Source organism: Haliotis rubra, unplaced genomic scaffold (assembly GCF_003918875.1).
Source record: "Haliotis rubra isolate DU_JTF1 unplaced genomic scaffold, ASM391887v1 Scf56, whole genome shotgun sequence".
Classification (NCBI taxonomy): Eukaryota; Metazoa; Mollusca; class Gastropoda; order Lepetellida; family Haliotidae; genus Haliotis; species Haliotis rubra.
In genome coordinates, this window is record NW_025767257.1 from 2,516,305 (window position 1) to 2,532,270 (window position 15,966).

The 15,966-nt window shown below is 40.9% G+C and overlaps 1 long non-coding RNA gene across 1 annotated transcript; it reads left to right on the forward strand.

Annotated features, from left to right (window-relative positions):
- The first annotated feature begins 1,020 nt into the window (after window positions 1-1,020).
- On the forward strand, window positions 1,021-15,958 carry LOC124254008. Its single transcript, XR_006892363.1, has 3 exons — window positions 1,021-1,031; window positions 13,701-13,703; window positions 15,873-15,958. It is a non-coding gene; the product is annotated as an uncharacterized LOC124254008 (long non-coding RNA).
- Window positions 15,959-15,966: the final 8 nt, after the last annotated feature.

The following is a 15,966-nucleotide window of genomic DNA, read 5'->3' on the forward strand; positions in this document are numbered from 1 at the left end:
GGGGCACAGAGGAACAAACGTATTAGGAGAGAAACTGGACTGAACAATGGATCCTAACTTTGAGTGAGTAAAATTGAGCGATACTCTCAGAATTTTGTTGTTACTGAGTGAGTCAGTATGGTTTTAGGCCGCATATAGCAATATTCCAGCGATATCACGGCGGTTGATGCCAGAAATGGGCTTCACACATTGTACCCATGTGGGGAATCGAAACCCGGGTTTTCGGCGTTACGAGCGGACGCTTTAACCTCAGGGCTACCCCACCACCCCCAAATGGTGTAACTTATATTGTAAACCTTAATTAGGGGATGGGTGGCGCATCGGGAGTGACGCAGGTGTAGACGCATACTGCCTTTGAGAAGTCGGCGAACACAATGCTGGTACCCTAAGCATCATAATCTGGCGAACATAGGAATCAAGCTCATCACCAGCGGATCCTGGTGGGCAAGACACGTAACTCTGCACAGAATGGCGATGTATGACATCGTTTGCTTATTTGCGTCCTAAACTCTCACGCCAACACGACCACACACACCTACACACCTACACACCCACTCACTAACATCAACTTAATTCTGTGGGCACGTACCACGTATTTGTACAGGCGTGGTGACACTTGTCCCACCGGGAGTAATTGGCCGGTACCCACTCCGTGCTTATAGGGCTCGTTTCAGCTGACGGTTCAAGAAGTTTCTTTAAGACAAAAACGGTAACACAGTATTGATGGTCTAGCTATGCCAAATGTTGGAAAGGCTGAATGGTTGTTAGAGAGATTTCTACGAAAACAAGTTGAACAGCCGTTGTCAAGTATCGTGTGATCATACGTCTCAGTCATCTGCGACAGTAACCGCTCGAATCAGCGAAGTCGTGGAGCCTACCAACAGCTGTCTTCTAACATTAACCCTGTCAGACGGAGGGCACCTCAGTGGCCCCATAATTAAACGTTTAAGCACCCAACTAATTGCTATTTTGGCTGCAACACGTTGGGTCCAAAGTGAATAGGCTTTTACGCCGCTTAATAAACACCTTGTGTCAAGTTGACACTGACCAATATGGTCACACCTAGAACAATGTGTATGGTACAGAGAAACCAAGGATCCTTTCAAGGCGGTTCGGCGGATCCTGGTAAGGCTACGGGGCTGAATCAGGCAACGTGAAGTACTGTGTCTAAGATGCCTGTCCAACCTAAAATAGTCCCTCTGTTTTTGTTTTTACAAGGTTTCATAACAACTTTGCTCATTCGTGTTGTAAATTCACCCACTCGTGATAGCCCCTGTCAGTGACATGTAGTTAAAAGAGCTGTAGATGGTGAGTACAATGATCAGTTCTTGATTTCCGCAGCCGGGAGACTGATAGAAGTGTTGAGAAAAGTGACAAGAAAAGCGACCACCTACATACACCTGTGACCCAGGTATTTATGAGGCCAATGTCCGTTTTCATTTGGCTAAGGTCCTCATGCTTCCTCAGACACAAGTATTCATTTGGCTATTGTTTTCAAGCTTCCTGAGACACAAGTATTCATATGGCTATGGTCATCATGCTTCCTGAGACACAAGTTTTCATATGGCTATGGTCCTCATGTTTCCTTAGACACAAGTATTCATTTGGCTATGGTCCTCATGCTTCCTGAGACACAAGTATTCATATGACTATGGTCCTCATGCTTCCTGAGACACAAGTATTCAAATGACTATGGTCCTCATGCTTCCTGAGAAACAAGTATTCAAATGACTATGGTCCTCATGCTTCCTGAGACACAAGTATTCATATGGCTATGGTCCTCATGTTTCCTGAGACACAAGTATTCAAATGACTATGGTCCTCATGCTTCCTGAGACACAAGTATTCATATGGCTATGGTCCTCGTGCTTCCTGAGACACAAGTATTCAAATGACTATGGTCCTCATGTTTCCTGAGACACAAGTATTCATATGGCTATGGTCCTCGTGCTTCCTGAGACACAAGTATTCATATGGCTATGGTCCTCATGCTTCCTGAGACACAAGTATTCATTTGGTTAAGGTCCTCATGCTTCCTGAGACACAAGTATTCATTTGGTTAAAATCCTCATGCTTCCTGAGACACAAGTATTCATATGGCTATGGTCCTCGTGCTTCCTGAGACACAAGTATTCATATGGCTGTGGTCCTCATGCTTCCTGAGACACAAGTATTCAAATGACTATGGTCCTCATGTTTCCTGAGACACAAGTATTCAAATGACTATGGTCCTCACGCTTTCTGAGACACAGGTATTCTTATTGTTAAGGTCCTCATGCTTCCTGAGACACAAGTATTCATTTGGCTATGGTCCTCGTGCTTCCTGAGACACAGGTTTTCATATGGCTATGGTCCGAATGCTTCCTGAGACACAGGTATTCAAATGACTATGGTCCTCATGCTTTCTGAAACACAGGTATTCTTATTGTTAAGGTCCTCATGCTTCCTGAGACACAAGTATTCATTTGGCTATGGTCCTCGTGCTTCCTGAGACACAGGTATTCATATGGCTATGGTCCGAATGCTTCCTGAGACACAGGTATTCAAATGACTATGGTCCTCATGCTTCCTGAGACACAGGTATTCAAATGACTATGGTCCTCATGCTTCCTGAGACACAAGTATTCAAATGACTAAGGTCCTCATGCTTCCTGAGACACAGGTATTCATATGGCTAAGGTCCTCATGCTTCCTGAGACACAGGTATTCATATGGCTAAGGTCCTCATGCTTCCTGAGACACAGGTATTCAAATGACTATGGTCCTCATGCTTGTTGAGAAGGTCCAAATGACTATGGTCCTCATGGCTCATCTTCCTGAGACACAAGTATTCAAATGACTATGGTCCTCATGCTTCCTGAGACACAAGTATTCAAATGACTATGGTCCTCATGCTTCCTGAGCTTCCTGAGACACAAGTATTCAAATGACTATGGTCCTCATGCTTCATGAGACACAAGTATTCAAATGACTATGGTCCTCTGCATGAGACACAAAGTATTCAAATGACTATGGTCCTCATGCTTCCTGAGACACAGGTATTCAAATGACTAAGGTCCTCATGCTTCCTGAGACACAGGTATTCTTATTGACTATGGTCCTCATGCTTCATGAGACACAAGTATTCGAATGACTATGGTCCTCATGCTTCCTGAGACACAGGTATTCAAGTGACTATGGTCCTGTTTCCTGAGACACAGGTATTCATATAACACGCCATCAAAAGATTATAAGTTTGCTAAATATAATAAATCTTAGTATGCTACAAAACGAGGTACCCCACCAGGTACCATCTACCCACGCACCTGCCCTAATGGTCAGTGTGTCCATTAAGATAACTCTACAAACTAATCAAGTGAATATGGTTTCACGTTGCAATGTTTCAACACCACCTTGGAAGAGGGACACCAGAAATAGATTCATACATTAAACCGATGTGGGGATAGGAACCCTGACAAGAGGATGCTTTGACCATGTGGCTAATGCCTTTGTTTCTGAATACGTCACTGAACTACTAAACCAACATCTGGATTTGAAAAGCTGAAAACGTTCATAGCTTCTTTTAGTGGCATTTGGAGTTAGTGAGCTAGCTTTACGTCGCTTTTAGCAATATTCCAGCGATATCACGGCGGGGGACACCAGAAATGGGCTTCACACATTGTACCCATGTGGCCATCCGAACCCGGGTCTTCGGAGTGACGAGCGAACGCTTTAACCTCTAGCATACCCCACCACCCCAGAGGCATTTAGAAGTTGGAGTGGTGAACAAAATATGGGAAGTTTCAATTGCTTGATGACGGCGTCAGCATCTACGCCGAACCGTCGGATATATTGAAATAAAGAAGTTGTATTATCCTGACCGCAAATATTACAGCATGTTCCACTGTGATTTCAGGGTTGAACATGCTCAGCAACAAAGGGTTACCATGAGGCCGGGACGATCATACCATGGGTCACTAACGGGAAGTCTTCATGGCTGAATCTATGGCTGAATACAGCTGATCACAAGTCTTGAGATGCCCCCGCAACCCATTACTGTTTTACTAATGAGCACGCCTGACTGATCTTACAGTATCTCTGACAAAAGATCCAGCATTCCTGAGTGCAAAATCCCATCGTGACTAATCGTATAATTCCTGGACAAGCCGAATGATGACTCGTGAACTCGGTGGGTTGACTCTTGAAGCACGCCAAGTCCCGTCAGCTGTTGTGGTTGAATGTTTACTGCCATCGAGAGAGGTAAACACACATATACTAATCTACATTACACGTTACAGACACTGTTAGTGCCATCTTTGATGGGTGTTTTTAGAAAACCTATCAAAGCACTTGTCCACAGAACTACAACAACGTGAAAAAACAGCAACTTGCAGTTACAGCACAAAATGTCCATCACATTAACATGGACTGTGACTGAAAACATCTTATAAGTATATTCTTTGGACATGTGGGTAATCAACTGTCTGTCTACCTATTGGAAGTCGTCTCCAGACAAGTAAATGAGTATGATGTTACGCCGCTTTAATACACATTGCAGTAATATCACGATGGGTAACACAAGAAAGACGCTGCACATCTTGTGAGTAATCAAAGCCGAGACTCGCGTTTTATCCACCAGCTCAGCCAATAGGCCACTCCACCTCCCTCTAAAAGATACAAAACGTCAATTCTAAATAACAACAGGAACTTGCCCGGCAACACGCGAGTAAGATGACGTATTAGCGGATCGCGCGTATTCAAAATTATTTTGAAATGTATCAAACGCCTGGTTTCCAGATGTAATTTGACATTCGCGAAACGCGTAAACTATTGCTGAGACTGCTGGACAATGGTGACCAGTGAGGTTCAAATATGATAGATTGTTAACAAAGTCACGAAATGAACCAAAACACATGCTACAGGCATAGGTTACATGTACGATAAGGGTTCTGAATGGGCAACTTCCCCGAACTCATAATCAGCTACCATGACGTCGTTAACACGTGGTTGAACCACAAACACACAAACAGAATCACATGAAAGGATTTGTCCAGATGTCTATCAAAAGCAACAACCACTCAATCCAAAAAGTGTTGCATCTACATAGACCCGGGTTATTCCATATCATAGGTCTGTATCTACATAGACCAGGGTTATTCCATATCATAGGTCTGTATCTACATAGACCAGGGTTATTCCATATCATAGGTCTGTATCTACATAGACCCGGGTTATTCCATATCATAGATCTGTATCTACATAGATCCGGGTTATTCCATATCATAGGTCTGTATCTACATAGATCCGGGTTATTCCATATCATAGGTCTGTATCTACATAGACCCGGGTTATTCCATACCATCAGTCTACGATCTACGTAGACCAGGGTTATTCCATACCATCAGTCTACGATCTACATAGACCTGGGTTACTTCATACCATCAGTCTACCATCTACATAGACCTGGGTTACTCCATATCATCAGTCTACGATCTACGTAGACCAGGGTTATTCCATACCATCAGTCTACGATCTACGTAGACCAGGGTTACTCCATACCATCAGTCTGCCATCTACATAGACCTGGGTTACTCCATACCATCAGTCTACGATCTACATAGACCAGGGGCATTCCATACCATCAGTCTAAGATCTACGTAGACCAGGGTTATTCCATACCATCAGTCTGCGATCTACATAGACCAGGGTTATTCCATACCATCAGTCTAGACCAGGGTTATTCCATACGTAGATCCATAGGGTTATTCCATACCATCAGGGTTATTCCTACCATCAGTCTAAGATATAGACCAGGGTTATTCCATACCATCAGTCTACCATCTCTAGACCGATTCATACCATCAGTCTAGATCTACGTAGACCAGGGTTACTCCATACCATCAGTCTACCATCTACATAGACCAGGGGCATTCCATACCATCAATCTACGATCTACATAGACCAGGATTACTCCATACCATCAGTCTACCATCTACATAGACCAGGGTTATTCCATACCATCAGTCTACCATCTACATAGACCAGGGTTATTCCATACCATCAGTCTACCATCTACATAGACCAGGGTTATTCCATACCATCAGTCTACCATCTACATAGACCAGGGTTATTCCATACCATCAGTCTACCATCTACATAGACCAGGGTTATTCCATACCATCAGTCTACCATCTACATAGACCAGGGTTATTCCATACCACCAGTCAACCATCTACATAGACCAGGCGTATATTCCATACCATCGATCTACCATATACATAGACCTGGATTATTCCATACCATCAATCTACCATCTACTTAGACCAGGGTTATCCCATACCATCACTTTTCTACTACATAGACCAGGGTTATTCCATACCATCAGTCTACCATCTACATAGACCAGGGTTATTCCATACCATCGGTCTACCATCTACATAGACCAGGGTTATTCCATACCATCAGTCTACCATCTACATAGACCAGGGTTATTCCATACCATCAGTCTACCATCTACATAGACCAGGGTTATTCCATACCATACCATCAGTCTACCATCTACATAGACCAGGGTTATTCCATACCATCAGTCTACCATCTACATAGACCAGGGTTATTCCATACCATCAGTCTACCATCTACATAGACCAGGGTTATTCCATACCATCAGTCTACCATCTACATAGACCAGGGTTATTCCATACCATCAGTCTACCATCTACATAGACCAGGGTTATTCCATACCATCAGTCTACCATCTACATAGACCAGGGTTATTCCATACCATCAGTCTACCATCTACATAGACCAGGGTTATTCCATACCATCAGTCTACCATCTACATAGACCAGGGTTATTCCATACCATCAGTCTACCATCTACATAGACCAGGGTTATTCCATACCATCAGTCTACCATCTACATAGTCATACCATCAGTCTACCATCTACATAGACCAGGGTTATTCCATACCATCAGTCTACCATCTACATAGACCAGGGTTATTCCATACCATCAGTCTACCATCTACATAGACCAGGGTTATTCCATACCATCAGTCTACCATCTACATAGACCAGGGTTATTCCATACCATCAGTCTACCATCTACATAGACCAGGGTTATTCCATACCATCAGTCTACCATCTACATAGACCAGGGTTATTCCATACCATCAGTCTACCATCTACATAGACCAGGGTTATTCCATACCATCAGTCTACGATCTACGTAGACCAGGGTTATTCCATACCATCAGTCTACCATCTACATAGACCAGGGTTATTCCATACCATCAGTCTACCATCTACATAGACCAGGGTTATTCCATACCATCAGTCTACCATCTACATAGACCAGGGTTATTCCATACCATCAGTCTACCATCTACATAGACCAGGGTTATTCCATACCATCAGTCTACCATCTACATAGACCAGGGTTATTCCATACCATCAGTCTACCATCTACATAGACCAGGCGTATATTCCATACCATCGATCTACCATCTACATAGACCTGGATTATTCCATACCATCAATCTACCATCTACTTAGACCAGGGTTATCCCATACCATCACTTTTCCATCTACATAGACCAGGGTTATTCCATACCTTCGGTCTACCATCTACATAGACCAGGGTTATTCCATACCATCGGTCTGCCATCTACATAGACCAGGGTTATTCCATACCATCAGTCTACCATCTACATAGACCAGGGTTATTCCATACCATCAGTCTACCATCTACATAGACCAGGGTTATTCCATACCATCAGTCTACCATCTACATAGACCAGGGTTATTCCATACCATCAGTCTACCATCTACATAGACCAGGGTTATTCCATACCATCAGTCTACCATCTACATAGACCAGGGTTATTCCATACCATCAGTCTACCATCTACATAGACCAGGGTTATTCCATACCATCAGTCTACCATCTACATAGACCAGGGTTATTCCATACCATCGGTCTACCATCTACATAGACCAGGGTTATTCCATACCATCGGTCTGCCATCTACATAGACCAGGGTTATTCCATACCTTCGGTCTACCATCTACATAGACCAGGGTTATTCCATACCATCAGTCTACCATCTACATAGACCAGGGTTATTCCATACCATCGGTCTGCCATCTACATAGACCAGGGTTATTCCATACCATCAGTCTACCATCTACATAGACCAGGGTTATTCCATACCATCGGTCTACCATCTACATAGACCAGGGTTATTCCATACCATCGGTCTACGATCTACACAGACGTGTTATTCCATACCATCAGTCTACCATCTACATAGACCAGGGTTATTCCATACCATCAGTCTACTATTTACATAGACCAGGGTTATTCCATACCATCAGTCTACCATCTACATAGACCAGGGTTATTCCATACCATCAGTCTATTATTTACACAGGCCAGGGTTATTCCATACCATCAGTCTACAATCTAGTCCATGGTTATAATCCATCCCACTTGGGATGGATGCTTCCTTTGTTGAGATCAGTGGATAAAGCGGGATGTGCACGTGACCATGTCCTGTCATTCCGATTGGAGGAGAGTGAGTAGTGACGAGTGGGTGCTCGATGGTTACAGTTTGTTTTATTAAAGGGAGGTAACTGGTTGAAGTTGGAGGATGTGTTGGCGAAAGTTCAGTCGCCTACAACCTACTACGTCTTATTCAAAGTCTTTCAAAATAATATTGACCACAATTCGAATTCTTGGGAACAGACATTTTTATTTCTCTTGGCAAACATATGCGTCAAATAAAGATCATTAAAAGTGATTCATCTTTGGAGACCCCGTGATCTGGCGCCCAATTTCATCGAAGGTCTAGACGTTGTAATTAGCGGTAGAATTGAGACATTGTCTCTGGGTAATTATGATATTATAATCATTGCGCCCATTAAGGTAACAGACACATGAATACGTTTTTGATTAACACTCAAACACATCTAGGAATGTTACTGGACCCGAGTGTATGACCGGTATCGGTATCGGTTGCGGGGGATCATATGATCCAGTAAAAATCATCCTGTGGTCATAATCCGGCGCTTCAGTTTCGCAGAACCATGAAAGTTTAACTCGAGTTGTTCAAACACTATTCTGTTTGTCTGCAGACTCAAACTGTATTGTGTAAACCATCCATTAACCATTTCTTGGTTGCTTTACTTCTAGCTACGTCAAACATACGGGTATACTTTCTTGCCCGGCAGTTTAGGAACAGACCCAGTTGCACCAGTTTAATCAGAAAAGTGCATGACAGTGTTAGTTTTTGTATGTAGATATCTGAGTGACATTTGCGCCAATACATATCTATATATAGGGATTGCCTAGCGTGTTGTGATGGAAATGCTGTACTGATGGACTTAAGCCATGATGGTGAACGACCGCTTGCAAAATCAATTTCTTCTAGAACCTCTTTCTAAGTCTCTGTTGCGCATTTTCAGAATGGATTCATTTTAGTTTGACTGAAAATATGTCAGTAACAGTGGTGCTGCGATCCTCTGATTGTGGATTCGAAATATTTTTCGAATCGCCCTGATTACCATGATTGGACTGTCAGCACCATATCCGACCTCATGGCGTGCACCGGACTGATGGACGTCCCATCCACACGTATCGAGTCTGGAACAGACAATTCAGTGATCAACAGCATGAACATGGATCTACACAACTGGGATACGATGACATGTGTCAACCCAGTCTGCGAACCTGACCACCTGATCCCGTTAGTCGTAGTAGGCGGTGATGTTTTATTGGAAAGACTCAGTTATGCTTGGGCTGAAAGCCTGCTGAATACCATCGCTTAATTCAACCTTTTTTTATAATGCCAAACACGTATTTTGATGATTTGGCTCAGAGGTTGAACTATCAGAACGAAAGACAGATCACTCCGAATCCACTAAACATGCTGGGAGATTGAGTCTGGCTGAGTTAAAATCAAATCTACCGTGGACCTTGCTCACTCCGATGCCAATAAAGATTATCTGTTAAATCTGTCTGTCAAGTTGCCCAAAATATTTTTCATCGTTGTAGCCATGGCATCCTTGTCAGATTTTCTTCCAATACATTCCTAGGGCCGTATCTGAGGATGATCAATGCGTCAATGGTTCATTGGAATGAATAAGGTGACCACCAACGTCGTGACGTCGAACAAAATAACCTCCATCTGACACATTGACCTGATGACCAAGTATCACTGATAGTATATTGAGCGAGTATGCAGGTAATAAATACAATACCAAGCAGAGTTACGGGTATGTTTTGAAGCAAACACAAAACCAGGCAACATATCTACGGGAACATCAGTGAATGAGCTAGTTTGGATTTACGCCGTTTTTAGCAATATTCCAGCTATATCACGGCGGGGGACACCAGAAATGGGCTTCACACATTGTACCCACGTGGGGAATCGAACCCGGGTCTTAGGCGTGACGAGTGGACGCTTGAACATGCAGGCTACCCCACCACCTCTACGGGAACATCAAAGTAACTAAGAATGCTCAGCTGATGAAAATGGAGGAAACTGGCTACATGATGTCTAGATTAGGGTATGATTTCTTGTAAACAGTTGTGGGTGTCGGAGTTCCAGGAGATAGCCAAGAAGATTATCGGAGATCAGGGAGATCTGCAACTATTACCTCAGATGAAATATAAGATGCGAATATGGGTGATAGACGACATGTCACACAGCCAGTGAAGTATGCATGACAGAGTTGCAGACATTCTGAGGAATTAATTGGATATCACGAAGGTTTCAGCACGCTGGCTCCATGGCTTCTGACTCCTGATCAGAAACGCTCCAGATTCACGATCTCCCGTGAATATTTACTTCGTTTGGAAGCAGCACTACCAGCCAGAGACATGAAACATCTAACATTTCCTCAGGAAAAGAAATAAAAAAGTCCCACTGGTACCCTATCTTGAGAAAGACCATTAATGTTATGCTGATGTGCGTCTGCAACTGCATGAGAATAGCCAAAGCTCGTGAAAATCCATCAACCCAGTCCATCGTAGTTGGATTCAGGACTTCTCAGCCATCCCTCATATAAGGTAATACTATGAGAAAGGTAACGACCAACTGATTCTTCCAACCACTACAGTCAATCTGCCAGGACAGAATCGGGCAATCCTTTACCTTTTGAGTCCTGTAGAATGTAGGCCAATGATGGATAAAGGTATCAACAATTAAGGCAGACTGACTACCAAAGAACTCACACACTATTACAAGCATGAGGAACTGAGGGCCTATTGTCACTTCTCCCAGTACAGGGAAGATGTGCTCTACCAGCAAGCCTTCAAAGACATGAATGAACGAAAACCTGACATCTGGACCCCCACACATTCTTATCAAGAAACCAGAGGAAGATGCCCTCTCAATAGCACCATCCATCCCTCCTAAGTAGTCCAGATGCCCATCTCCCCATCTGTCCAGCCTCACTTGTGATTAAGTCCATCCTCCTCAGTTGTTCCATGAACCCTCACCAGTCCTTAATCCATCATATTCAGGTATACATTTGATTGCTACCCAAGTCAACCTTCCAAGTTATACGTTCAAAAACCACACTTGTTAGCCTGGAAGTCTACCCTTCCAGGTTATAAATGCACTATCCAAAATCATCAGTCAAGTCTGTCCTGCCGAGTGGTACCTGCTGTATCTATCCTGCTGTAAGTCTGCCCTCACAAGTCATACAAGCAATATTCAAGTTCACGGGCCCCAGCCACTGTCAATAACCAGCTTAGTACCATCTAAAATTTATATTTAGCCACTGCAGACAATTTTACTCCCCAAACCTCCAAACTAATGCTGACAATAAACATATGTTTCCATGCTTCCCAGCTCAGTCAGGGCATCCACACCATTGGAACACTACAGTTCAATAAAACCTACACCCATCTCATTCTAAACAATGGGCTTGTACTTAATCTGCCTCCACATGAAAGTGCCGAATTCAAAATTCTAAAGAATTGTTAACACATGGATTTGACTGCCCAATTTGGTGCTCTGAAATCAATAAAAGACAAAAGCTCTTTATGCAAATTGGATTTATTCCAGTTGAAATTGAAAAGTACCAAGCACTGGTCATGAATATTGTACACAATACAAAAGTCAGTTTTACAAACAATGTATAGTTGACAGCAGATTAACACAGAGCTATTCTACTGCCCACACAGCAAGATGACCCAATATGCATATTCATATGACCCTTGACCTAGCAAGCCACGTCACTGACCCAAAGGGTCAGACAATGTGGGCATCTTCACTGATGGGAAACATACTGCACCGTGGAAGTGCTATCTCATGGAAGTGAAATTGTTCAACTTGTCGTAATGCATAGCATATTCAAAACTAATTTGAACTGTTCATTCAAATTCAAGTATTGTTTACAAAGGCAAGGTAACTTGTTAACATACCGCGAAAGCATATGGCTTAAATGACAGAATCTGGTTTGTTTCTCATCATACTCCTGTGTAATACTGAGGTGATTACTTACCAGGAAGTAACATAACATATATCAGGAAATAAAATACTGACTGTAAACATAATCATACTGTAATTCACCAAGTATGACGGGAAAAAATCCAAATTTCAAGGTAAGAAAAAAAAAGATATATTATCTGAACAGCCTTGAAAATTTTGGACAGAAAAGAAACCAGCTTTGGGGGCAAAAGGGAAATTCTGATTACATTTCTTACTTTCTCTTCTGAACTCCTAGGTGAAACATTCAAATCACTAACACTTCTAGAAATAGTACCAAGAGAAACAAACCATTTTCTTTCCCGATTAACATAATCTTCAGTGGAATTGGCTTACCTAGTGTGAAACTCCATCACCAATTGTTACCATATATTGCACTAGCGGCTGATAGGTATTTTGTGTCATACAAAATATGTACATTCACCTTATTCTCATATACAAGCTTTGTGTATTGCTGGCTGTGCAATCTTAGTCAACCATTAATATGTACCACCTAAGAAATCATAACAAAAGCATAGCTTTTAACACTGACAATTTTTGGATGATGAATAACTCTAAATCTTTCAAAAAGTAATTGTGAAAATTATCGTAATGTCAGGACAATATACTGAAATAATTTTACATATTGGTTTTAAAGAAATGCAGTATAATGCCAGTTATTAATACATGTATATGATGTTCATATATGGTGTTGACCGCTGTTTGGAACATTTCACTTACACAATCATACTATTCCAACATTATCAACTCGACTTTTAAACAGTGTTTGATGTCTAAACAATTGTATGTTGTCTTCTAAATAACCAGTGTACAGAATTAACAATGTAATAAAACTTCAATAAATACTGACGTAATGGTGGGAAAGAAATAAAACATTACGCATCAAAGTTAAAATAGAGATGATAAAATTACCAACGACAAATTGAAAAAACTCTAAGGTTTTAACATGTCCATTACATCCAGATGAACTTCCTGATTCCATGAACATAATTACCCATGCTTCTCTTGAGTATACAGAAAGGATATCATGGGCCTTTTTGTACCATAGTCTACTGTCTGCATTATTTATCCAATAGTTAAAAACATACTCCTATAATTAATCAAATCAAAAAACTTGTTACTGACATAATTAACGAACAAAAACGATGCACAACATGAAATGATGCAATCATTAGTACCTGACACAGATAAAGTTTTATACATTACAAGTTGTCAATAGCAGTACGTCCAAATATAACCTAAACATGTCTATATACACACTCTATGAGATTCTAGCATGCACACACACACACACATCAAGCGTTCATTTCATTCACATTGAGAAGTACAAGATTTCCATCATATTTCACATGTAGGGCATACTGAGTGGAAAAAAACACTTTGCTTTCATCAAATATGGCAAATTTGAAAGATAGTGAAAGAAATCAAGGAATTATTAACTTGAAATATTCTTCTAATCAGTTTGACGCTGTGTGAATCAATATTTTGAATCATGTTTGAATTGAGCTCCTATGTACAGTGGTTTAAAACATTCAGCCTGCATCTCAGCTAGTAAATCTTGTAACATCCAAACTGAGGCTTGTATTCAAGAAACAAAGATACAATTACTACACAACACTGAATAGATTATGTTGAAATCTTTTCTTTTTAAAAAAATATGTTAACATTCTACACAGCATTTTGTGAATTGGTAGACTGTCTATACAATAAATTAATAGTAACTGCCCAATGGGAGCTTCTCTTAATATGGCATTGAAATCAAAGTATTTAAAATTAAGCAAACTCCAGAATAACTGATTATGTGATGTGATGTCTGAATTTTCATGAATTTATTTTCAACTCATTTGCATCGAATGCAAAAACCTCTGTTAATTACACCCACTCAAAGGGAGGTAACTGTTCCTTAACATGAACATCACAAGATTCTAGAATTGCAATGGAACGGAGAGGAGGCATGAGGAAATGAAAACAAAATACTGCGGATTTCAGCTTACAAACACTGAAAGCTAATGGAACAAATAATAGCATGGGACTACTCGGGAATGTACAACGGAACACAAACTTTGCATGTGCAAAATCATCTAGCTTATAATATGTAAAAAGCAATACATACTGAAGTAAAGTTTTATGATTAAAAAAAATGAAATGTTGTGACTTTGTTATTAACAAATTGGCTGAAAAATTATGACAATATAGAAAGATGTGTGTAATCATAAATTTCTGATTTGTAAACTTTCAGGAACTAAATAATAAATGTAATTAAAGAATACTAAGGGCAATGAAATTTGCAAGAAAATTCTCCATCACATAAATATGTCAAAAAGCTAAGTATTATTTTGTCAACTAAACCTATTAGTCATCTGCCATAACAAAAGGAAATATTTTCATTTACCATGGTCGCCTGGTAGAAGCATTCTCACTCTCTATCAATCACCCATAGCATCTATATACATTGGCATGTATGCACAAACTTTTTACAAACTAAATAAAACAACGATTAATCACATTATGAAACAAGAAACTTGGAAAAAAACATGCTGGCTTGCAAAAAAAACAACATTCTAAACAAATACAAAAAAATTGGTTACTGTTGAGCATAACGTTGGCTTAATGGCGTATAGTTTGGAATAAGCAAGACGGTGGAAAACTGGCCATGTTTTTTCTCCTTTTTACAGCTTGACCATTAAGGTCAAGTATTAGAAATCAGTCGTCCATAGTCTAGATCTATGTATATGTATATATGGTACAGATAGCATTAACTGTATATCTCACTCCGGAGGTGTAGCACCCTGTCAAGATTAATGGATCAATGTTTGTGTGTAGTGTGCTTCAACTGACTGCAGACTATGATTCTTTGATGAATATAATAGATATGAATCTGATACAGTGATGTTTGAAATCAACAGTGATGTTTGGGTTTGCTGGCAATCTTCCATGATAGATCTACAGACCCATTAATCTTTAATTGTAAACTTCTTCTGGCAAAGACCCCTTAACTTGCAGTGTTGATCTCTGACACTGTCTCTGTGCCTGCTGACTGATTACAAACGTAGGTTTATATGCATCAGCATTATTTGAATGCCCCATATTGAATATATAAGCATGGAAAACTGAAAAACCCTGTTCATGACATAAAAGCAGTACTGTAAGTTGTGTTAACGTTTTTAAAATAACACGGACATATACATGGAAAGATAATCATGAATGTGTGTGGTTTGGCGGACTGGAACGAAGCTAAGAATGCCACCCATCCTCAAACCCAAGTAATATGTTGAACATGTTGCAGCACACCAACTCTTGGATGTGGATTCACATAGCCTTGTACAGACTGAATCAGAATCAAGTACCCCTTTCATCAAACTGTCTCCACCCAGCTACAGAACTGTAAGGGAAGGGCATGAGGACAATCCCAGCCACCCATTATCAACCATTGGAGAATATATTTCTAAGAAGTTTAGGAGCCTTTGATATGACACTTATAGTTTAAA